Genomic DNA, 24,489 nt, shown 5'->3' on the forward strand with positions numbered 1-24,489 from the left:
CACACGCAATTCAGAAATATTTTTTCTATTCTTTAGGGTTTTGTTTTTTGTTTGTTAGTCTGTTTGGGGCCATATCTGGCAGTGCTCAGGGGTTACTCCTGGCTCTACACTTAAAAAATTACTTCTGGTAGGCTTTGTGGGGGGACATATGGGATGTTGGGGATTGAACCCAGGTTGGCCATGTGCAAGGCAAATGCCCTATGCTGTGCTATCCCTTCAGGCCTATTCTTTGCTATTTTTTTCTTTCTGGTTTGTGTTGTTGTTTTATTTGATTTTTGGCACACCTGGTGGTGCCTAAGGACTGCCTCCTGTTCTATGTGCTCAGAAATTATTCCTGGTGGTTTTGGGGACTGTTATGACATGCTGACAGTATAACCTTGATTAGCCTTGCAAGGCCAGCACCTTACTCACTATAGTATCTCTCCAGTCCCTCTTTGGGTGTTATTTTTTACTTTCTTTCTTCTTTTTTTTTTTTTTTTTTTTGGTTTTTGGTTTTTGGGCCACCCCGGCGGTGCTCAGGGGTTACTCCTGGCTGTCTGCTCAGAAATAGCTCCTTGCAGACACAGGGGACCATATGGGGACACCGGGATTCGAACCAACCACGTTTGGTCATGGATCGGCTGCTTGCAAGGCAAACGCCGCTGTGCTATCTCGCCGGGCCCTTACTTTCTTTTGATATTGTTCATAGCACACTTTGTTGTTGTTCTTGTTGTTTGTTGTTGTTATTGTCATGGCCATGCTTGGAGGTGCTCAGGGGATATTCCTGTGTTTGGGGGGGGGGATGAAAATGGGATGCTGGGGATAGAAACTGGGTCAGCTGTTTTTTTGTTTGTTTGTTTGTTTTTTTGGGTTTTTGGGTCACACCTGGCAGTGCTCAGGGGTTACTCCTGGCTCCATGCTCAGAATTGTTCCTGGCAGGCATGGGGGACCATATGGGACGCCAGGATTCGAACCGATTACCTTCATGCTATCTCTCCGGCCCCTGGGTCAGCTGTTTTAAGGCAAATGCTTCTACCCATTGCACAAATGTTTGTTAACTTTGATGCTTATTCCAGGCATCTACTTTCCCTTTTGTCTGGTGTGATTTTGTTGTCATCTAAAAAAAAAAAATTGACTCAGTAATCACTCAATATCAAAGACGACTCTTGTGTTTTTACCTTAGTGTTTCATTCCTCTCTCTCTCTCTCTCTCTCTCTCTCTCTGTCCCTCCCTCTCTCTCTCTCCCTCTCTCTCTCCCTCTCTCTCTCTCCCTCTCTCCCTCTCTCCCTCTCTCCCTCTCTCCCTCCTCTCTCCTCTCTCCTCTCTCCTCTCTGCTCTCTGCTCTTATTTTTGGTTGTTGGATGACACCCGGCAGCGCTCGGGGGTTACTCCTGGTTCTACTCTCAGAAATCACTCCTGGCAGGCTCAGGGTACCATATAGGATGCCGGGATTCCAACCACTGTTCTGCATGCAAGGCAAACGCCTTACCTCCATGCTATCTCTCTGGCCCCATCATTCCTTTATCTCTTAAACTTGAAGCTATGATCAGTTTTTTAAGTTAATTAAGAAGGTTACTATTTCTTTTTATGATTAGTTTTTTGTTTTGTTTTGTTTTTTTGGGGCCACACCTGTTGATGCTCAGGGTTACTTCTGGCTCTGCACTCAGAAATTGCTCCTGGCAGGCTCGGGGGACCATATGGGATGCCGGGAATAAAACCACCATCTGTCCCGGATTGGCCTGTGTGCAAGGCAAACACCCTGCCGCTGTGCTCTTTCTCTGGCTCCAGTTTTTGTAATTGAGTTAATTGGGGCCGTATTAGTATGTGTGTGTTTGTTCCACACCTATAGGTACTTGGAAGCTACTCTTGACTCTGTGCTGAAGGACCTTTGGGCTCAGGGATGAAACCTAGGTTAGGAACATGAAAGGCAAGTGCCTTAATATCTGTACTATTTCTCTAACTCCCAACATTATTCTTTCGTGTGTGGATATACATTGTTCCAGCATCAGGTTATGCATTGTCCCAGCATTTTTGAATTATCTTGACAGCCTTATTAAAAAGTTGTTTTCCTTTTTTTAATGCTTTCCATTCCATCTCACTCATCCATGTTTCTTCTAAGCCAGTATTATTACATTATCATCACTGGAGTTCTGAAGTAATTTTTGAAATTGGAATGTGAGTCCTTAATATTGCTAAACATTTATGTTAAATTTATTCTTTAGTGGTAACATTTTTTGGTAGTGGTAATATTTTTTAAATTAAATTTATTTTGGACACTTATTTACAGAGTAGTTAACAGATTTGTGTTTTTTGGCATTTAATATTGCTAACACTAATCTCATTATCAATGTAATATTCCTTCTACCCTAGTTATCAGTTTCTCAACCTCCTGAAGCCTTGCCCTTGGCAGATATGAATAATATGCTTAATATTGCTTGGTACAAACTAAATAAATATAATAGAATTATAGAAAAATACTTGATTAAAGGAACATTTGAGAATATTGCTGTATCTTGCAATGGGGTTTATATCCTTGTCTAAAGGCCTACTCAACTGTATATTATTGCCTGTTCAGTGTTCTTTTGTTGAGTGTATTTTATTGAGGTTATGTGTCTTCTATGATAATTTTATATTGAATTTGGTATATTCCTACTGGAAAATAAAGTATTAAATTAATGGAGGTGTCCACAAATTTGAGGGTCTATGAAGCTGAGTTGATGAACTTACATGACAGAGTGGGTTCATAAGGGTCCTTGGAAGGGCCCTAGTGTGATCAGCTGCAAGACCTGTATGTTCATGGATTTTTCCAGCTCCCTGGGCTTATCTTTGGAGATTTAGATAAGTCTATAGTATTGGCCTCTAGTCCATCCTCGGCTAGCGCGGGCAAGGCAGACTGCCTTCCCACCTTCCTGCTTGCGCCACCACTCTGTCCCCACTGTCTTAATTACTTTTTAAATGTATAATTCAGTGGTATTAAGTGCAGCCTATTGTGTACCTATTATCACTACTCATATCTAGAATTCTTTTTCCTGCAAAACATAAACTATAGGGGCCTGAGCTGTAGCGTGTTTGCCTTGCACGCAGCTGACCCAGGATGGACCATGGTTTGATCCCCAGTATCCCATATGGTCCCCCAAGCTAGGAGCAATTTCTGAGCGCCTAGCCAGGAATAACCCCTGAGCGTCACTGCGTATGGCCCCCCAAAACGAAACAAAAAAACCTCATAAACTATATCTATTTCTTTGTTTTGTTTTGGGGCCACACCTGGCAGTGTGCAGGCTTATTCTTGGCTCTGTACATAGGGATCACTCCTAGTGAGACTTGGAGGTCCATATTGGGTGCCTAGCAGGGATTGAACCTTGGTTAGCTGTGTGCAAGGCAAGTGTACATACTGCCATCACCCCCCCCCCCCACTCCCTTTTTTTCTTGTCCTAACTTGTTGATCTGCACTCAGAATTATACCTGATGGTGCTTGGGGACTACGTAGTATCCAGGGTGACCATATACAACGCAACTTCCTTACCTGCTTTCCAGCTCCCATAATCTATATTAGGAAATTTTTATTCTCCCTCCTTGCCTTTACCCATTGTACTTTTGTGTTTTATTTTAAGGCCACACCCAGAGGTGCTCAAAGCTAACTTCTGGCTCTTCATTTAGGGTTCATTCTTGGCAGTGTTTGGCGGATCATATGGGTGCTGTGGATTGAACCCAGGTTGGCCACATGCAAGGCAGATGCCCTACCTGCTGTACTATTGCTTTGGCCCTGTTTTTTTTTTTTTTTTAATCAGTACTACCTTCCCCTCCCCTTCCCCCTGAGATCATTCCCTAGTCTTTTGGTATAGAACTAAACTTCGTTTTTTGGGGGGGCCACACCCGTTTTTGATGCTCAGGAGGTTACTCCTGGCTAAGTGCTCAGAAATTATCCCTGGCTTGGGAGGACCATATGGGACACCGTGGAATCGAACCGCAAGGCAGACACCTTACCTCTAGCACCACCTCACCGGCCCCAAAACTAAACTTTTGATGTTCAGGGGTCACTAAGTCTTCAGCTGGTGATGCTTGTAGTCCTACCCAAGGTAGGATTGGGCACAGGATGTTGCGATGGGTACTAAACTTAAGGGTTTCACACATGCTAGCCATGCTTTCCATCACTTTGAACTACTCTTGATTGCTTTTTTCGTTCAGTAGCTGAGCATATGTAGTTAATTTAATTTAAACTTAAAATAGACCTGTTACAATGGTAGGCTAGGGGGCTAAGAGTGGAGGTATGGGATCACGCTGGGAACTTTGGTGGAAGGAGGTCAACACTGGTGGTGGGAATGGCCCTAATTCACTGTCACAATATGCTTGAAACCCAATTATGAAGGACTTGTAGTTCACAGTGATCATAATAAAATTTAAAAAAAGTATGTGTTTCCATGTTCTCATAAATAAGGTTTATATATTAAAATATAAAGATTAATAAAAATTAAGTAGTAAATGACTGAATATTCAATCAATATTCATTCATTATAATTTCTTTCTGTGCCACATCTGATCATCTCAAGGCTCACTCCTGACTTTGGCTCAAGTATTGCTCATGGTGGTGCTTGGGGGACTATACATGATGCCAGAGGAAAAGCCAGTTTGGTCAGATGCTAGGCAAATGCTTTACTATGTACTGCCTCTCTGGTTCATAGCTTTCTAGTATTCAACTATGTTTATTCACTTTTCAAGAACAATTTAAGATATTTATTATTAGATGATTTTCCTAACTATATTCATGAAACCACTATAATGTCATAGTTGTATTTCTGAGAAATCTCAAGAAAAATTAACAAAAGCAACTGTTTGACTAATTGTCAGTGACTACAGCTTGTACATTTGCTTATGAGACTGAATCTGCTGAGGTGAATGAGGAGTAGAGGTATGAGAAGGGACCAAGAGAAGTGGTATTCTGGTGGTAGATATGGTGCAGTGATGTATTCCTAAACATTAATATTATGGTTCCCACTAAATTAAAAAATAAAAAGGAAAATCTAAGCAGGTATTTCATTAGAAATGGAGTCAGAGTTTCTGTAGGACTTGCCTTTGCATGTGTTTTAAATAAAGCTATAATCTAAAAGCAGTGTGTCTACTGACTAAATTGACTAAATTGGATAGAAATATTTTTTCTTTTACTATTTTGTATTCTTAGAAGGTTCTTAGATACACTATTGTCCTTAGATGGCCTTTATTCTTGCCTGGGCAGTTTTGCTTGCAGTACTGTTCACAACTGCTCCATTTATCAAAATTGTGGCAAATAAAAGAATGCTTGGGCAAATAGCTCTATTCTAGAAAAGTACCAGATACTTAAGAACATAACAGCTTTCTGTGCCTATTCATTGCATCCAACTTATTTTTTTTCTTGTAGGTACTTTTCTGTGCCTATCCACTGACCCTATTCCTTAATTTTATTTTGCATTAGAATGTTTCATGTGGAATTTTATTTTGTTGTTTTAGTTTTTGCACCATACCCAGTTGTGGCTCTGTGCTCAGGGATTACTCTTCTTGGACTCAGAGATTATATTTGGTGCTGGGGAGCAAATCCTGTTACGTCCTTTACAAAGCAAATACTTTACCCTCTGTAGTATCACTCTGACTCCTTGTGGTAATTTTGATAACATAATAACTAAATTAATTGATGATAGTATAACTCATTTTGAAGCCTCATGCTACTTAGAGACTTGCATATACTTGCTGATTCTGGTTAAATAGTAAGCACTTCTAATATTTGTTGACTGCAAGTGGCCAGATGACCATTATGATATATTGAAACTCATTTTTATCTCAGTGCAGATGTTCAAGTTTATCTCAGTAAACTGTAATTTTTTTTTGGATGGGATCTGGCTGAATAAGTATTATGTTCTCAGGGGTTATTTCTGGCTGTGCACTCAGAAATCGCCCTGGCTTGGGGAACCATATGGGATGCTGGGGCAGTGGTCGGCAACCTGCGGCTCGTGAGCCACCTGTGGTTCTTTACACTTTTAATTTGGCTCTTCTGTGTGCCGGGCGGCCGCTCCAGGAGTCAGGACTCTGCTCCTAGCTTCCACCAGTGCACGCCCTGTGTGGCTCTCAAAATAAATTTCAGTAGTGGTTTTGGCGAGATTTGGCTCAGTTGAAAAAAAGGTTGCCGACCACTGCACTGGGGGATCAAACCGAGGTCCGAGCTAGGCTAGTGTGCACAAGGCAGATGCCTTATGGCTTGCGCTCTGTATTTGAATTAGTTCCAGAAAATTGCAGAGGAAGAATATCTCTAGAAAAATGTGTGGGGTGAGTTGATGTATTCACTGTATTATTTAGGCTATGTGTTGAAAAGGACTAGAAAATTTAATTACTTTGTGTTGTATATTTGATAAGGGTTGTCATATTGTCTGAAGTTAAGATCTAGGACAGGTTTCGAAAAATGTAAGTACTGTGATTGGGGAAGATATGTAAACTGAAAGGACCAGGTCAGAGTTTCAGTGTGAGGACCTGAGGATATGGTGCTGCTTATTGTCAGGAGCCACTGGCAACAGGGTTATTCCACTCTGGTACTTAGAAGGCCTTTTGGGATACATGTTACAATTTTGGGGAGGTCAGGTAGTTTGAGGGAAGAAACTGTCTCCTGGCACTTGGCTTTTGTCTTAATCTCATGCTTTTGACCTTATCTCTTCTCAACGTTGAAATAGGATGGTTCTGATACTCAGTAATTAATTTTGGTGCTGAAAGCGAAGAATTTCTATGAAAGTGTAGGTATATTTATAGATGATAAATTAATAATCGGCTGTGTCAAGTGATTGAGAAGTAAAAAAGACATACTTTTACACTGACAAAAGGAGAAATTTTGTTTAAAATTATTCAAATGTTGGAACTGGAGAGATAGTTTTGACATTAAGGTGTTGCGAACATTTGACCATGGGACCACATAAGCTCTGAATATTAATAGTGTGGTTTAAAGACTAAAAGAAAGTTATTCAAATGTTAAGCTAAAGGCAGAAAATTCTATTGATGACTCCAGCCTATCCTGAATGACAGATTATTGGGGTGTTGAAGAAAATGTTGGATAGTTGTTTGTACTAGACTACTTATATAACTCTGAGATTTTATTATTTGTATGACCATTTTATCTCAGAAGATAAGCTCTGAGGTTTCATTTACAGCAGATTTTCTGAAATCATGTTCCACTCCAGAACATTGAACCAAATGGGCTAAATCTAGAAAAAGTACATTAAGCTGTGCTGAAAACTAGAAATCATTGGTTTTTGCCTATAAAAGTTAATGAGTCACAGATTTGTTTTATTTTCATTTAGGTTTTTTTTTTTTGGCTCTGCCCAGCAGTACTCCAGGTTCTGGGGCCAGATTGTACCAGGGAATAAATTGGGCCTGCTGCATGCAAAACAGACACTCACTCAGTCTGTTGAGCTGTTTCTCTTGTCCTGCTTTACTTTACTTTTTTTTTGTGTGTGTGTGTCACACCCAGTGGCGCTCAGGGATTACTCCTGGCTCTACTCTCAGAAATCGCTTCTGGCAAGCTCGGAGGACCATATGGAATGCCGGGAGTAGAACCACTGTTCTTCTGCATGCATGACAAATACACTACCTCCATGCTATCTCTCTGGCCCCCTGTTTTACTTTTTTTTTTTTTTTTTTTTTTAGTTTTTATGTCAGACCTAATTTAGGGGAACATATGGTGTGGGGTAAATTTTGCTTGTTAGCTGGTTTCCCAGGTGTTAATTAACGGCTACCTCCTGTAGCTTGCTTTCAGCTGCTTGCAGTTCACTTTGTTCATGTTTGTGCGGATTTTGGGTGGACAGGTTGGCAGCAAGGAGCAGCGGATAGGAAACCAGACAGAGTCATGGGATGAAGTGCATATTTTGGCCAGGAGTTGTTGAGCAGCCTCTTGGATATTACTGAGCCAGCTAAGCTTCTTGCTTTCTGCAGCTTTTCCTGCCACTTTTATTAGCCAGAGTTTAAATTTAACATAAATTACCTGAGGGTTGGGGTTAATGTAATTAAGGGTACATGTGCTAATTAACTCAGAAAAGGTATAAGTAAAAATTAAAAAATGATTTTACAGGTGTCTGACAACAATATGGAATGACAGGGATCAAACATTGGTTGGCCACATGCAAGGCAAGCATTCTACCTGTTGTATTATTGCCCCAACACCCTACTTGCAGTACTATTGCTCTTGCCTTTGCTTTACATGTTTTTAAACAGTATTTAAAAATTTATAAATTAAATGGTCATGAAATGTATAACCAGAATACCCAAAGTAATAGGTCTCCTTTTTTTTTTTTTTTAAGCTGGTAGTTAGGAAATGAAGTGAGTGAGAAGTATTCTGAAGTTTGGTTTGAATAACTGAATTGATAGTTTTAATGGGTACTAGAGAGATGCAAGAACAGGACATTGTGGAGCAGTCTTATTAAATTTAAATGGTTTTACTTATCTGCTTTAATTATTTAGGCTTGAATTGTATTTGCTCTCCAGTGACATGGTCTGTTCAGATATATTATTTCAAGAAAAAGAGGAGCTGACTTGAGGTTTTTACTAAAGTCATTTTTGAGCATCAGAAGAATAATAAATTATGAAATGTCATATAAAGTATCTATGAGTTCATGAATCCCATTATAGTACTCATGTTTTATGTAAGTACATTCTAATACTTTGGTAGTAAAATATTTAGGATTATTTTCATGTTTTTTAAATTGCATATATAACCAAATAATAGTTTAAACTTGGTCAGTTCTCTGTCTTCCAGTGCTTCATATCCTTTATTGTCCGTTGTTTATTGCTCATTGTATTTTGTTATCTGAACTCAGCATTTCTCATTTCTAACTCCTTCTCCCACCCTGCTCTAATTCACACATTCATATACACTATTGAGTAATACAGACTTACTGATGAAGTGTTTGTAATACAAATAGAAGAGCTTTATATGCATAAAAATGTTTCTCATATAATTTCTTTGCCACATTACCTTTTGAATTTTGCCTTCATAGCCTACAGAATTACTGACTTCCGCAGTTCATTTTTCATGTGTTTGCCCTGTGTTTCTTGTGTACATTAAGAACTGCTCTGTTGTTAACACTTATCTGTGTACACAAAGATGGTTTATCTCACTGTTCTTAATCCAGCCACTGAGAAAGGGGGACAGAAAGTGGAGGATACAGATGTCTTTTTGTTTCTTTGGTTTTTGGCTACACCAAAAACAAAACTGCAAAAAAAAAAAAAAAAAAAAAAAGCAGTGCTCAGAATTTACTCTGGCTTTGTGCTTAAAATCACTTGTGGTGGGGCTTGGAAAACCATATAGGATACTGGGGACTGAACCCAGGTTAGTCATGTGCAAGGCAAGTACCCTGCCTGCTGTACTGCGTCCAGGTTCTCTCATTTGTCAATAGGTTTTTATCTTTATAATATTCTCTTTAGAAAGAATTTTGAAGAATCATTGTACTCCAACAGTAGATCTACTGTTAGTTTATGTAACAGTTTATCCATAGCTAACTAACCGGCACACTCGTCTCATTTTAGTGATTCATAGAGTATATACTGCTTCTCATTTCTTGTTTTGCTTTTCAGTTATGACCCATACATAGTAAAGCTTTAAGTCACTGTTTTTCAAATGAATCTTTAATAAGTCTCTTAGCATACACTGCTGATTAGGAAGTATGGGTGTATCAGAGATCAGTGAAGCTTTCCAATATGGAAATAGTGAATGTTTAAAGTTTGTGAAGGTTTTTTTTCCTTAGAAAATACTTTTTTTTTGGTTTGTTTGTTATTTTGGGGTCACACCCAGTGCCGCTCGGGGTTACTACTGGCTCTGTGCTCAGAAATCACTCCTGGAAGGCTTGGGGGACTATATGGGATGCTGGGATTCGAACCACCATCTGTCCTGAATCAGCTGCGTGCATGGCAAACTCCTTACTACTGTGCCCACTTCGGCCCCTAGAAAATACTTTTAAGTGTAGAGATTATTATTAGCTCACAAGTAGTGTAAAAAATAGGTGGTGGGTCAATATATTTATATAGATAGGGAGATACCATGAACCTGAATATGATTTTCCAGAAGCAAGTTAGCCATTGTACTTTAGATGTGTGAACTAGAAGTGGGAATTTCTTGAAAAGTGGGAAACTGAATTTCATAATTTGTGATAGTGGGGTGACTTGTCCAGGGGGAAAAGTGTTGGGCTAAATTTGACCTATCGATTATATTTTGTTCATCATAGAAGTATAGCAACAATTGGTAAAAATATTTAAGCATTAAATAAGATTATTATTTTATTATTTTTTATTATTTTATATTTTTTTATCCAGTAGTATAAAAACCCACTTTAATGAGGCTGGATCTTTTTTTTTGTCCCCTAATTCACAATACAGACCAGGCAAAGGGCCTATGTTGAGGTGTATATGGGGTGCATTTACTGTACCTCCTCATTCTATACAGTCAGTGTAAAGAACACAGCCTGTAGTAAGAATTGGGAGGCCTTATCTTTTCTTTTTTTTTTTTCTTTTGATTTTTTTAAATATATATAAAATCCTTCACCAGTGCAACATTCCTATGACCAATATCCCAAGTGTCCTTCCTCCCCACCCCACACTGGCCTGTACTCTAGACAGGCTTTCTACTTCCCTCATTCAGCCACATTTTGTTATGATAGTTCTCAGTGTAATTTTTTCTGTGACTGCACTAAATGATCCCTGTGGTGAGCTTCATTAATGTCAGGAGCTGGACCCTTCAAGCTGGAACTTTTTAAATTCATTTCTTTCTTCTGAAGAAAAGTGCAAAAGACCAGATTTATTTTATTTTTTAACTACTTTATTTAAACACCATGGTTATAAAGTTGTTCATAATAAAGTGTTTTTTTTTTTACAGTTACAAAGTAGCTCATAATTGTCTTATTCTTTGGACAACACCCTTTACCAATGCACATTTCCCATCACCAGTATCCCCAGTTTCTATCCCTCTGCACTGCTTGGCTCTATGGCAGGCATTTTCTTCTTCTTCTTCTTCTTCTTCTTCTTCTTCTTCTCTCTCTCTCTCTCTCTCTCTCTCTCTCCTCTCTCTCTCCTCTCTCTCTCTCTCTCTCTCTCCTCTCTCTCTCTCTCTCTCTCCTCTCTTCCTCTCTCTCTTCCTCTCTCTCTTCCTCTCTCTCTTCCTCTCTCTCTCCTCTCTCTCCTCTCTCTCCTCTCCTCTCTCTCTCTTCTCTCTCTCTCTTCATTTAGACAGGATGGTTTGCATGCAAAGGGTTATCATGCATGTCATATTATCTCTTTCTGCACCCAGTTATTGTCCAGAGTGATCATTTTCAACTATCATAGTTATAGTTTCTCTGCCTTTACTGCACTCCCCAGCTATTGGTGGCAAGCTTCCTACCATGGAAAGGTACACCTGGCCACTGTAAATTGTCTTTGAATATTATTAACAAACTCTTTTTTAATATCCAACAAATGAGTGTAATCATTTTAACCCTTTCCTTCTGATTTATTTTGCTCAGCATGATACTCTGTATTTCATCCATGTATAAAAAGATCTCATGACTTAATTTTTGCTGCGTAGTATTCCATTTTGTAGATATTCCACAGCTTTTTTATCCACTCATCTTTTCTTGGGAACTTGGATTTGTTTCCAAATTCTGGCTATTGTGAATAGTGCTGTGATGAATTTGGGAATACAGAGGGGTTTTCTACATTGTGTTCTTGAGCTCTTAGGATATATTTCTAGGAGTGGTATTGATGGATCATATGGAAGCTCAGTTTCTAGTTTTTTTGAGGAATGTCCATATTGTTTTTCAAAAGGCTGGGCCACTTGACATCCCTACCAGCAGTGAGTCCTTTGCTCCCTGTACCTGCACCAACACTGGCTGTTATTGTTCTTTGTGATGTTTGCCAGTCTGTGTGATATGTAATGATAATCATTATAGTTCTGATTTGCATCTCCCTGATGATTATTGATGTGAAGCAAATTTTTTTTCATGTGCCTTTGGCCATCTGTATTTCTTATTTGAAGAAATGTGTGTTTTTGCCCTGTTTTGGATGAGTCTAAATGTTTCATTTTTGCTAAGCAATACAGTGTCATAAACCCCCCCCCCCCCCTCTCTCTCTTTTTTTTTTTTTTTTTTTTTGGTTTTTGGGCCACACCCGGTGGCGCTCAGGAGTTACTCCTGGCTCTGTGCTCAGAAATCGCTCCTGGCTTAAGGAACCATAAGGGATGCTGGGGGATGAAACCACAGTCTCTCCTAGGTTAGTGCATGCAAGGCAAACACCCTACTGCTTGCGCCACCACTCCAGCTCCCTAGAGTCTTAAACTCTTATTAAATGGGTAGAATAGTTAATTTCCCCCATTTCTTGAGAAGTTTTTGTATTTTGATAACCATTTCCTTTGAGGTGCAGAAGTTCCTTAGTTTAATGTAGTCCAATTTGTTTTTCTTTGCCCCTACTTGCTTGGTCACTTTCATCCTTGAAGATATCTTAGTTTCAGTGTGATGAGATTTCTACATTTTCCTTTATGTAGCTTATGGATTCATGTCTGATAATACCTTTGATCCATTTGATTTGACTTGTGCACAATGTTAAAAGAGAGGTCTGAGTTCCTTTTCTTGCATGTAGCTGAGTAGTTTTCGCAACACCATTTGTGAAGAGGCTTTCCTTGTTCCACTTCATTTTTCTTGCCCCCTTATTAAAGGCTAATATCTGAGGGTCAGTTTCAGGATACTCAAGTCTATTACATTGATCTGGGTACCTGTCTTTATAATATATCTATATATACATATATATATATATATAGTATATTTTGAAATTGGGGAAAGTGATGACTCTCATCTTCTTATTCCCTAGGATTGGTTTAGCTGTTCATGGGGTTTTTATTGTTACACATGACTTTCAGGAGTGTTTGATCAATTTATTTAAAATACGTCATGGATATTCTTATAAGGATTGCATTGTCTGCACAGTGCTTTGAGAACTATTGCTATTTTTAATGATGTTATTCCTTTCAGCCAATGAGCAGGGTATGTGTTTTTATTTCCTTGTGTCCTCTTTTATTTCTTGAAGTAGTATTCTATAGTTTTCTTTGTATAGGTCTATTATCTCTTTAGTTTAATTGACTACAAGGTCCTTGATTTTCTGAGACACAATTGTGAATGTGTTTTTTTTTAATCTCTTTGTTTTTCTTCTGTCCCACAAATGAGTGAGATTATTCTGTGTCTATCCCTTTTCCTCTGATTCATTTCACTCAGCATAGTAATCTCCATGTCCATCCATGTAAATGCAAATTTAATGACTTTATTTTTCTAACAGCTGTATAATATTCCATTGAGTAGATGTACATGTTTCTTTAGCCCAGTGGTTCTCAGATAGTGGGGCATGTACGGTGCTAGGCTCCGTAAAGGGGGGCGCGTTTGACCTCAGCAAACACTGTCATAACAAGCTAAGCCCCCTGTTTATGTCTCTGTGTCTCTGGAGCTGAGAGTTGCTGTGTACTGCTTTAAACCCCGCTTTGAAAAGCTATGCATTGCAAAACGTGCTCATTGTAGCCATTAATCCAGACATCACCGCTGATGAAAAAAATCAGCTCAAATTATTTTATATATTTTTTTCTGGTTAAAGTTTTTTTTAATAAAGATACTATTTTGGGGCCAGAGAGATAGCACAGTGTTTGCCTTTCAAGCAGCGAACCCAGGACCTAAGGCTGTTGGTTCGAATCCCGGCATCCCAATTGGTCCCCTGTGCCTGCCAGGAGCTATTTCTGAGCAGATAGCCAGGGGTTTAACCCCTGAGCGCCACCGGGTGTGGCCCAAAAACCAAAACCAAAAAAAAAGATACTATTTACAGTTCCGTGGGGGTTGCGAAAAATGTTTTCTTCTTCCTGGGGGGTATGACAGAAAATAATTGAGAAGAACTGCTTTAGTCAATCATCTGTTGTCAGCACCTTGATTGTTTCCAGATACTGGCTATGATAAATAGTGCTGCAGTGAACATAGTTGTGCAGAGGGCTTTTTTTTTTTTTTTTTTTTTTTTTTTTTTTTTACTTCTGTGGTATAGTCCTGGAGTTGTATTGCTAGATCATGTGAAAGCTCAATTTCTAGCTTTTTGAGGAATGTCCTATTTGTTTTCCAAAGAGGCTGGAGCAGTCTGCATTCCCATTAGCAATGAATGAGAGTCCCTTTCTCGCTAAATCCATGCCAGCAATTCGTTATTCTAGTTTTTTTGTTTTGTTTTGTTTTTGTGATGTGTGCCAGTCTCTGTGGTGTGAGATGGTATCTCATTTTTGCTAAAAATATTTAACATTTAAAAGCAACAAACATACAGGAGTAGATTTATCAAATAAGGTGAAAAATTTATATGATGAATATGATGATTTTCTCTGATGAATAAGTTGAAATGGCTAATATTTATAGTTTTGAAATAAGTGAATATTTTATTATAATTACATTATTTAAGCACTTTGGATACATACTTCTTCATGATTGAGTTTCAATTATAGATGTATACCACTCTTCACCAGTGCACATTTCCTGCGTCAGTGTCGCCAGGCATCCCTCCCACCTGCCTCTGGGGCTGGGGCTGGGGCTGGGGCTGCGGCTGCCTCTCTCTCTCTCTCTCTCTCTCTCTCTCTCTCTCTCTCTCTCTCTCTGCTGCGGCTGCCTCTCTCTCTCTCTCTCTCTCTCTCTCTCTCTCTCTCTCTCTCTCTCCTCTCTCCTCTCTCCTCTCTCTCCCCTCTCTCCCCTTTCTCCCCTCTCTCCCCTCTCTCTCCTCCTTATACTTTGCTTTGCACTATTGTTAATGAAGGGGTATCAGGTATAACACTTTATCTGTCCACACTGATCAGTTCCAATTATCATTGTCATAGTGGATCCTTTTCTACCCTAATTGCATTCACCCCATTATTTTTGCCAAGTTTTCTAACATAGGCTGGTCTTGGTCCTCATTTCTATCGTCTCTGATCCTTATTACCATACTGTCTTTTATTTTTCTTGTATGCCACAAATAAGTGATATTATTCTATGTATGCCTGTCTGCCTCTGACTCATCACTGAGCATAATACTCCAAAGTGAGTATTTTTAGGATGTTGGTGCTAATTGCTTCTCAGCCTTTTGGCAAAGATTATGTATATATACTTGGTACTACTTAAAGGCTATTCTTAGATTTGGTGCATTACTGATAAAACTCAAATGGTATTTTTCACATAAATAGAAAAAAAAGTTTTAAAATTTACATGGACCATTAAAAAACAATGAAGGATACAGCAGTGCAGTTTTGAAGTTTTAAAGAGAACAATGGAGCTTATATTTTGGTTTTAGACTATATTGCAAACTATACTAATAAAAATAGCATTGTATTGCCATTAAAATTGAAATACATACCTGTGAAATAACTTTAAAATTCCAAAGTAAACCTTTATATATGCCAGCTTATGACTAACAATTATATACTAATATGTAAAAAGAAATATTTAACTTCATGGACTGATTGTTGAGTAAGAAGTTGATCAGCAGAGTTGATCCTGTAATTCAGAAAGGAGAATGTTTGGACAAGTTACATTAAGAATGGAGAACAAGGAGAACCCAGCCCAATTTGGGTTTGGTAGTTGACTAAATAGTTGAAATAAAACTTTTTGGTTGGGTAAATGGTGAATATAGAGTTTGGTAACTTGGCAACCTTCAATGATGAAGATGTGTTTAAAGGTAGGACAATGATCTTGATTTTCATGGAGCCTATTCTTTACTCTCAACATTCTTATTTTTTGACTTTGAGGATTAGGGGGAAAAATATCTCTGCTATCTTTTACAATTGTTAGTTTTCTTTTTTTGGTTTCTTGGGCCACACCCGTTTGATCTTCAGGGGTTACTCCTGGCTAAGCACTCAGAAATTGCCCCTGGCTTGGGGGGGACCAAATGGGACGCCAGGAGATCAAAACCATGGTCCTTCCTTGGCTAGGACTAGCAAGGCAGACACATTCCCCCCTCCCCCCTCCCATCCCCGCCTGTATTCAAGACAGGCATTCTACTACAGTTATTTGTTTTTAAGTTCAGTAAATTGTGTTTTTTTTCCTTAAAGGATAAGAGTAAAAAATATAGTATAGGTGTGATAGTGACAATCGCCATTGTTTGCATAGGTCCAGAAAAGTATGGGAAAAACGAAAAAAAAAAAATCCTTGGCCTGATTACAAGAAGGCCTCACCCCAGAAGTTTATTGGCATAAGACCGACTTAGGGTTCCAGGCATACTAGTGTGTCCAACCTGAGTCATTCTCCATGATCCCGGTGAAACTTTTTCACACTTTAGCTATTGTTGGTATCAGATTCTTATATTTAAAGATTCTGGATTCTATGCATTTCTTTCATCGATGTCAGGCTGATATGGAGCATCCTCTAGTTTCAGCATACCATTACATGCGGAGCGATCTGCCCTCTGGGTATTGAGAGCACCCTTTGAATAAGTCAATGCCAAAGTAGTAGTAGGTCTTCCCTAATGGAGGCTTGGATCCTGGTTATGTAATAGACAATTGTGGTTGTTTCCATAGATGGTATCCACTGTTCAGGTGTGTGTGGGCGATGCCCATTCTTCTGAGGCCTAAGCCAAATCATTATGCCAATGTTCAGGGTATAAGGCCTAATTGCATTACCAAATTTGTGTTCCCATCTCTATTATAAGAACTTGTGTGCATATGTATTATTTTCCCATTTTAATGGACCTATGCAAAAGAGAAGCATTGCCACAAGATATTGTTGGTGCATCTGGGGGCCGACAAATAAAGTCCAACATTCCCCGTAACTTGGTTCAAACATGAATTCTATACAGAGATACTCTTCTACCAGTATTGCTTTTAAAACAGATCTCAAAGGGGAAAAATCAAACAATCAAATAACAAAATCAGTGAGCAAAATTGTCAATATATGAGGATATTCAAAAAGAGTTATAGATGCTAAGGGAATACATCTGAGATATACAAAGGAGATACACGTTTCCCTTTTATGTTTTAGAAATAGGCAAGAGGGAGAGTGTTATTTCCGAGACATCACTTTGGTCTGTGATTTGGACAAGTGAAGAGCACATGGAGCCATGCAATCCTCTTTTTGCCTGCTGAAGCTTCTGACTCCCTGAGGGGCATTTGCTTCCTAATTGCTGGAAGCCAGAAGATCACCAGTCCCCTCCCCGCCCCCTGGAAAATGGGGAAGGAGAGAGAAGGCTGGGGGGGAGGGGCGGGCAGCGGAGACTGCATCTTTCCTAAGCTAGGCCAAAAAAGCCTACCGCTTGTAGCCATGTCCTCCCTGCAACACCACTTTTTGAAGAGGCTTTCCTTGCTCCATTTTGTATTTCTTACCCCTTTATCAAAGTTTAATTGATTGTATATCTGGGGCACATTCTCTGAATACTCAAGCCTATTCCACTGACCTGAAGGTCTGTCTTTATTTCAGTACCAGGCTGTTTTAATGACTATAGCTTTGTAGTACCATTTAAAGTTTGAGAAAGTGATGCCTCCCATACTCCTTTTCCCAAAGGTTGCTCTAGCTATCCATGGCTGTCTATTGTTCCAAATGAATTTGAGGAGTATTTGATCCACTTCTTTGAAGAAAGTCATGGGTATCCTTAAAGGGATTGCATCAAATTTGTACAATGCTTTGGGGAGTATTGGCATATTAATCCTGCCAATCCTTGAGTAGGGTATGTGTCTCCATTTCCTTGTATCCTCTTATATTTCTTGAAACAGGGTTTTGTAGTTTTCTTTGTATAGGTCCTTATCTTTAGTTAAGATGACTCCAAGATATTTGAGTTTGTGTGACACTATTTGAATGTTTTTTTTTTAATGTCCATTTTTTCTCTATCGTTACTGGTGTATAAGAAGGCCATTGATTTTGTGTGTGTGTGTGTGTGTTAATTTTGTAGCTGCCACTTTGCTATATGAATCTATTGTTTCTAGAAGCTTTTTTGGTAGAGCTAGGGTTTTCTACATGTATTATTATGTCATCTGCAAACATTGACAGCTTGACTTTTTCCTTTCCTATCTGGATGCCCTCAATATCTTTTTCTTACCTAATAGCTATGGTAAGAACTTCTAGCACTATGTTGAATAGGAGTGGTGAGAGAGGGCAGCCAGATTTTAGAGGAAATGCTTTTAGTTTATCTCCTTTGAGAATAATATTTTCCATTGGCTTGTGGTAGATGACCTTTACTATAGAGAAAAGTTCCTTTCATTTCCATCTTGATGAGAGTTTTTTATCAAGAATGGGTGTTGGACCTTATCAAATGCTTTCTCTGCATCAATTTATATGATCATATGATTTTAATCTTTTCTTTTTGTAGATATGGTGTATTATGTTGATTTATTTATGTATATTAAACCATCCTTGCATTCCTGGAATGAATCCTACACGGTCATGGTGCATGACCTTCTTGATGAGGCGTTCTATCCTATTTGCCAGAATTTTGTTAAGGATCTTTACATCTGTGTTCATCAGGGATATTGGTCTATAGTTTTCTTTTCTTGCAACATCTCTGTCTGGTTTTGGTATCAGGGTGATGTTAGCTTCATAAAAACTATTTGGGAGTGTTCCTGGTTTTTCAGTTTCACGAAAGAGTCTGGGAAGGATTGGGAGTAGTTTTTCTAGAAAGGTTTGAAAGAATTCATTAGTGAATCCATCTGGGCCTGGGCTTTTGTTTTTAGGAAAACTTTTGATTACTCTTTTAATTTCCTCAGTAGTGATGGGTCTATTTATATATGCTAGATCATCCTTGTTAAACTTTGAAAGATTGTAGGAGTCGAAGAATTTATCCTGTTCTTCCAGGTATCTTATGTTTTGTGGCATAGAGTTTCTCAAAGTAGTATATGATAACCTTTTGAATCTCTGCAGTATCTGTAGTGATCTCACACTTTTCATTTCTAATCTGTTTATTAAGTTTCTCTCTGTTTCTTTGTGAATTTTGCTAGTGGTTTATCAATCTTATTTTTTTCAAAGAACCAACTTTTGCTTTTTTTTATCTTTTGAACTTTTTTTTTAATTTTCATTTCATTGATTTCTGCTCTAAGCTTTATTATTTCCTTTTGCCTACCTATTTTGGGCTCCTATTGTTGATCATTTTCTACTTTAAAATCTGTGTTATTAAATTGTTTATATAGGCCCCTTCCTTTCTGAAATGTGCTTGCAAAGCTATACATTTTCTTTTTAGTACTGCTTTTGCTGTGTCCCATAAATTCTGATAGTTTGTTTCTTCATTTTTGTTTCCAAAAATTTTTTGATTTCCGCTGTAGTTCTCTTTTCTTGCAATATTTCTGTCTGGTTTTGGTATCAAATTCTGTTGAATTTGTCTATTTTCATCTGTTCACATTTTTTTTTTTTTGAGTATTTTTTCCATTGTCTGATCGTTTGCTTTAAGGTTCTTTTCCAGTTTCTTCTGCTGTATGGAGTTATTCTGCATCTCATCTTCCAGCTTGCTGATTCTGTCCTCGGCTGCTGTCACTCTGTTTGAGAGGCTTTGCATTGAGTCTTTAATTTCATCTACTGAGTTTTTCAGTCCTATTATTTCAGTTTGGAGTTTTCTGATTGTGTTCTCTTCAGCATATTAGTACTCTAAACTCCTTGTCTGAGAGGTTAACTGTGATTGGTACTCTCTGGGACATCAGAGCTGACATCTTCATTCTCTATGCATGATGTTTTCCGGCGTTGACACAGTGATTTTACTGCTTTTGTGTTGGAGTTTATGGGATGGGTAATGTGCGCAGCTGTGTAGCGAAGCAGAGAGGCTGCGCTCCTCTCTGCTTCTCTGTTTGGATCAGAAGCCAAAAATGGAGGGATGCAGAGGCTTTATAAAGGCAACAGGCAGGAGATGGTACTGTCTTGTGGGTTGGGACTGCCTACCTGGTCAGTGAACCTTTAATGGATTAAGTTGATTGAGTTCGCTGGGGTCTTTCTCAGCAGTCTCCCGCAGGAATCAGAAAGCCAAAAATGGGGGCCAGCGAGGTGGCGCTAAAGGTAAGGTGGCTGCCTTGCAAGCGCTAGCCAAGGAAGGACCACGGTTTGATCCCTGGTGTCCCATATGGTCCCCCCAAGCCAGGGGCAATTTCTGAGCGCTTAGCCAGGAGTAACCCCTGAGCATCAAATGGGTGTGTCCCGAAGGAAAAAAAAAGCCAAAAATGGAAGGATGCATAGGCTTTATAAAGGCACCAGGCAGGAGTTGGTACTGCCTTGTGGGCTGGGACCGCCTACCTGGTCCAGGGAATCTTGATGGGATTAAGTTTGCTGGGGTCTTTCTCAGCAGTGTTCCGCAGGGATCAGAAAGCTCGTCATCAGATATTTTAAATTTGTACTTTTTTTTTGTTTGTTTTGTTTTGGCGCTCAGGGGTTATTCCTGGCTGTGTGCTCAGAAATCACCCCTGGTTTGGGGGGATCGAACCGTGGTCAGTCATAGGCTAGTGCTTGCAAGGCAGACGCCTTACCTCTAGTGCCATCTCCCCTGTCTCTTTTTCATATATATATATATATTTTTTTCTTTTTTATATTTATTTTTTAACATAATTTTTATTTTGATCATAGTGGCTTACATATTGTTGACAATAATATTTTAGGTACATATTTACATAAAATTAGGGGGGATTCCCATCACCAGTTTGTCTTCCCTACTCCTCCGTTTTTGTCCTATCTTCCATATCCTCTTTCCTCACCCCCAGGGCTGCTAGAATATGTGGTCCCCTCTGTACCTATCCTATTACTTCATAGTCTTACACCTGTTTGGTCCTGATGCCTCCTTTATTTCCCCCTCTAATTGGGGGGCAGGACTAGCTAGTTCAAGTTATGTGGTTTTGTTTGAAGAGGAGAAAAATAATAAACTGGGGTAAAAGTCTAATACGCTGGAAATAAGCAGAGTTCTTCTAGAGGCTCTCGTCATCGGTTTGAGAGACGAAGGAGGAAAAGAGGTGAAACACTCCACCCCTACGAAATGAAGTGTCAAATATCTATTAAGAGTTCCAACAATAACGCTAAGCACCACAAAAACAGAACAAAACAAACAAACAAACAAACAAAAAACAAAAAACAAAAAACAAAAACAAAACAAAACAAAAAAAAAACGCCGTGGTCTTGAGGTAGGCGCCATGGCAGAGCCCATGAAGAGGGAAAAGAAGGGGCCAGAGAGATCACATGGAGGCAAGGCATCTGCCTTTCATGCAGGAGGTCATCAGCTCGAATCTCGGTGCCCCACATGGTCCCTCGTGCCCGCCAGGAGCAATCTCTGAGCCCGGAGCCAGGCATAATCCCTGAGCACTGCCGGGTATTTTTAAGACTAGTACAAGATATCTCAGCATAGGGCATATTTTGATAAATATGAAAAGTAGTTGAAGGCAGAGACATTTCTAAGTTTCTATAAATACCAATTTGTTAACATAAAATAAAATAGTTTGGGGCCAGAAGATAGCATGGAGGTAAGGCATTTGCCTTGCATGCAGAAGGAGGTAAGGCATTTGCCTTGCATGCAGAAGGATGGTGGTTCGAATCTCGGCAACCCACATGGTCCTCTGAGCCTTCCAGGGGCGATTTCTGAGCATGGAGCCAGGAGTAACCCCTGAGTGCCGCTGGGTGTGACCCAAAAAAAACGAAACAAAACAAAACAAAAAGTTCTATTTAAAGGTTTACTTAAAGAATTATTAGGGATAGATATTATTATTCTTATTATTCTTAGTGTATAATGGACTGCTCTTTGTATATATTTTGTAGTTACATCAAATTACACATATTTAAATGTTTTTATATATGTGCATAAACATTTGTATAGAGAATATGTATACAATTATGCCAAATACAGAGAAAGTTCTCTATACAACTACATACAAATAAATTAACTATATCTCATACATCCAAGAATATATATAGCATAAATTTTAATCTATCTTTTTATAGAGTTGATGAGGAGTGCAGGGCCATTCCTGGTGATACCTGGCTTATGTGGGCTTAAAGGTTATTGTGTGGGACTAATAATTTGGTGTCGAATGGATCTTACAGTGCTGGAATCTCCAGACCCACTCATACCGTGTGGCACAGTGTGGGGTAGACACAGGTCCTCAGAACACAAGATGTGCACATAACCTTGAACTCTCTCTCTCTCTCTCTCAGTCCCTAATATGTATTTTGTCTTAAGTGCTTAGTATAAAGCATCATATATGGATATTATAGATATATTTTATTATCATTTTTTTCTAGAAATAGCATTTGTTTTCTACTGGCCAGGAAGTTACATTCATTATATATTTAATTAGGGAGAAATGGGCTTTCTCTTGTTATTTTGGTGAAGTTCTTGTGAAGTTGGAAGTAGACGTATCTTCCCTCTTGAAGGTAGGGAGAGGGAAGGTGATGGTTACTCCCCAAGAGTGAGACACATGTCAGAATCTGGAGTTTGTATCTAGCATGACAACACAGAGAAGCAGAAAGATTATTACTAATTTGTTACTTCTAAGTCAAAAGCCAACATCCTAATGTGGTTTGGTTATAGATACAAACTTACCATATATACTCGATTTTAAGCCGAATTTTTCCCAGCAGAAAAGTTGTGTTGAAAGCCCTGAACTCGGCTTAGACTCAGGTCATACAAGCTATTTGATTTGGTGCATGCCCACTGAATCAAATGCATATAGTCTCCAGTCTAATACCGTCTGCTGGAGGGGGCAGTGCTTCAGCTCAGTTCACAAGTCACGGCTGAGCTGAAGAGGTAGGCCACTCAACTGAACTGTATGCCACTGAACTAGTTAACCCACAATATTCTGCGCTTTGTATGAAACCAACAGCAGTGATGATGACAATGTCTGTGCTGATACCCTCACATCAGATGCAGCTGAAGCTCTGTTTGGACATACAGATGATGAGGGGGAGGAATCCAGTTTTGAAGGAGTTTCACCTTTGTGATTTAGCTTGATTACCTGTTAAGCTACAGTTTTCTGCAGTTTATTTGAAATTTTAAAGTTACTGTTGCTAGTTTACAGTTTTTCTTTAGCAGTAAGTATTGAAAAACATTTAACCTATGATTCCTCAATTATTGTAACTGTTTTGGGTACATTTTTTTTTTAATTTACCAGTGGCTGCTGCATTTCCACCTTGGCTTATACTCGAGTCACTGTTTTCCCAGTTTTTAGGGTAAAATTAGGGGGTTGGTTTATCTATACTTGGGTCAGCTTAACTCAAGTATATACGGTACTTACGATTCTTTTTTTTTGGTGGGGGGGTCACACCCGGCAGTGCTAAGGGGTTACTCCTGGCTCTTTGCACAGAAGTCGCTCCAGGCAGGCTCAGGGGACCATATGGGATGCCGGGATTCGAACACCTTACCTCCATGCTATCTCTCTGGCCCCATACTTACGATTCTTATTTATAGACTCTTTATTATTTTTGGTTTATTATTTAAAATCTAGTTTAGTTGTTGAGGATAATTAATCGCCCAGAACTAGAGTGAGCTAAGTTGGACCCAAAAGAAAGTCTAGCACTTGCTGATTTGAATATTTTAGTAAAATCATAAGCAAATTGTAGCTAGGTATTGGATACAGCAAGTGACAAGAACACTTAAATTTCTGCTAAATGGTTAAGGAATTTAAATCAGCAGATAGAAAAAGGAGCTTCGGCACATTCTATTTTGGAATAAACCTGCATGTATTCCTAACATGGAATGCCTAGTTACTTTTTACTTTATGGAGTTTACTCGTCTCCTGGTTCTAAAATAAAACTATTTACTTCACTGAGAGGGAGGAAAAGGTAGAAAAGGAAAGACAGCTTAGTGGCTCAGGTGAGGTGGCTTGAAGAGAGTGTGTACAGAACTAATCAGCCTGTACATCTTTTTACAAGGGACTTTGAGTGGAAGATGCCTCTCATGTGCCTCAGTAACAGGTCTAAAGTAACCAGTTCATTTTCTGAGTATTTCTAAGACTCTCAGTTTGAAGGCTTTGACTGGGACAGATCTTCAATGACTAGAGCATGGATTGCATCACTGTAGTTGAAACCTGCGGATCTAGGCTGGACAGCTGCTTTAGTTAACATAATACAGCAAACTCATTTTCATAGGGGTTCAAGTATAGTTTTTCCCTAATGACATTTCAAAAATAGCAAGTTACTAATCTGTGAGTAGACAGTTTAATATTTAGCAAGGGAAGTTGTTTCCATCAGTCATGAGACTGAATAGCTCTGGATAATTATTATACTTCCAGAAGTTTTTGAACATCCGATTACTCTATTGATGTACACAATTTATTTCTAAGAATTCAGTCTCTCACTACCCAGGGAGTTAGAACATACTCTGAACAGTGAAGACATTAACAAATCTATGACTATATTTTCTACTGCTTGTCATTTATTGACAAGGGTGTTGAAGTCTTAAAACAAAAATTAGTTGAAACAATATGATGGCTTTTGGGATATGACATGAGCCTGCATCTTCTAAATATTTTTTTGTTTTTGAGCCATACCTGGCAGTAATCAGGCCTGGGTTACTTAAGACTCTGCACTCAAGAATTGCTCCTTGCAGAATTAGGGCCCATGT

At 39.0% G+C, this 24,489-nt stretch overlaps 1 protein-coding gene and 1 non-coding gene across 4 annotated transcripts in view; one reads left to right on the plus strand and one right to left on the minus strand.

Moving 5' to 3' along the window:
- Window positions 1-24,489, plus strand: part of CDK8 (cyclin dependent kinase 8) — a 134,207-nt gene that overhangs the window by 29,408 nt on the left and 80,310 nt on the right. The window lies entirely within an intron of this gene.
- LOC126016538 (small nucleolar RNA SNORA51) lies at window positions 10,332-10,464 on the minus strand. Its single transcript, XR_007498333.1, has one exon. It is a non-coding gene; the product is annotated as a small nucleolar RNA SNORA51 (small nucleolar RNA).

Source organism: Suncus etruscus, chromosome 8, assembly GCF_024139225.1.
Source record: "Suncus etruscus isolate mSunEtr1 chromosome 8, mSunEtr1.pri.cur, whole genome shotgun sequence".
Taxonomy (NCBI): Eukaryota; Metazoa; Chordata; class Mammalia; order Eulipotyphla; family Soricidae; genus Suncus; species Suncus etruscus.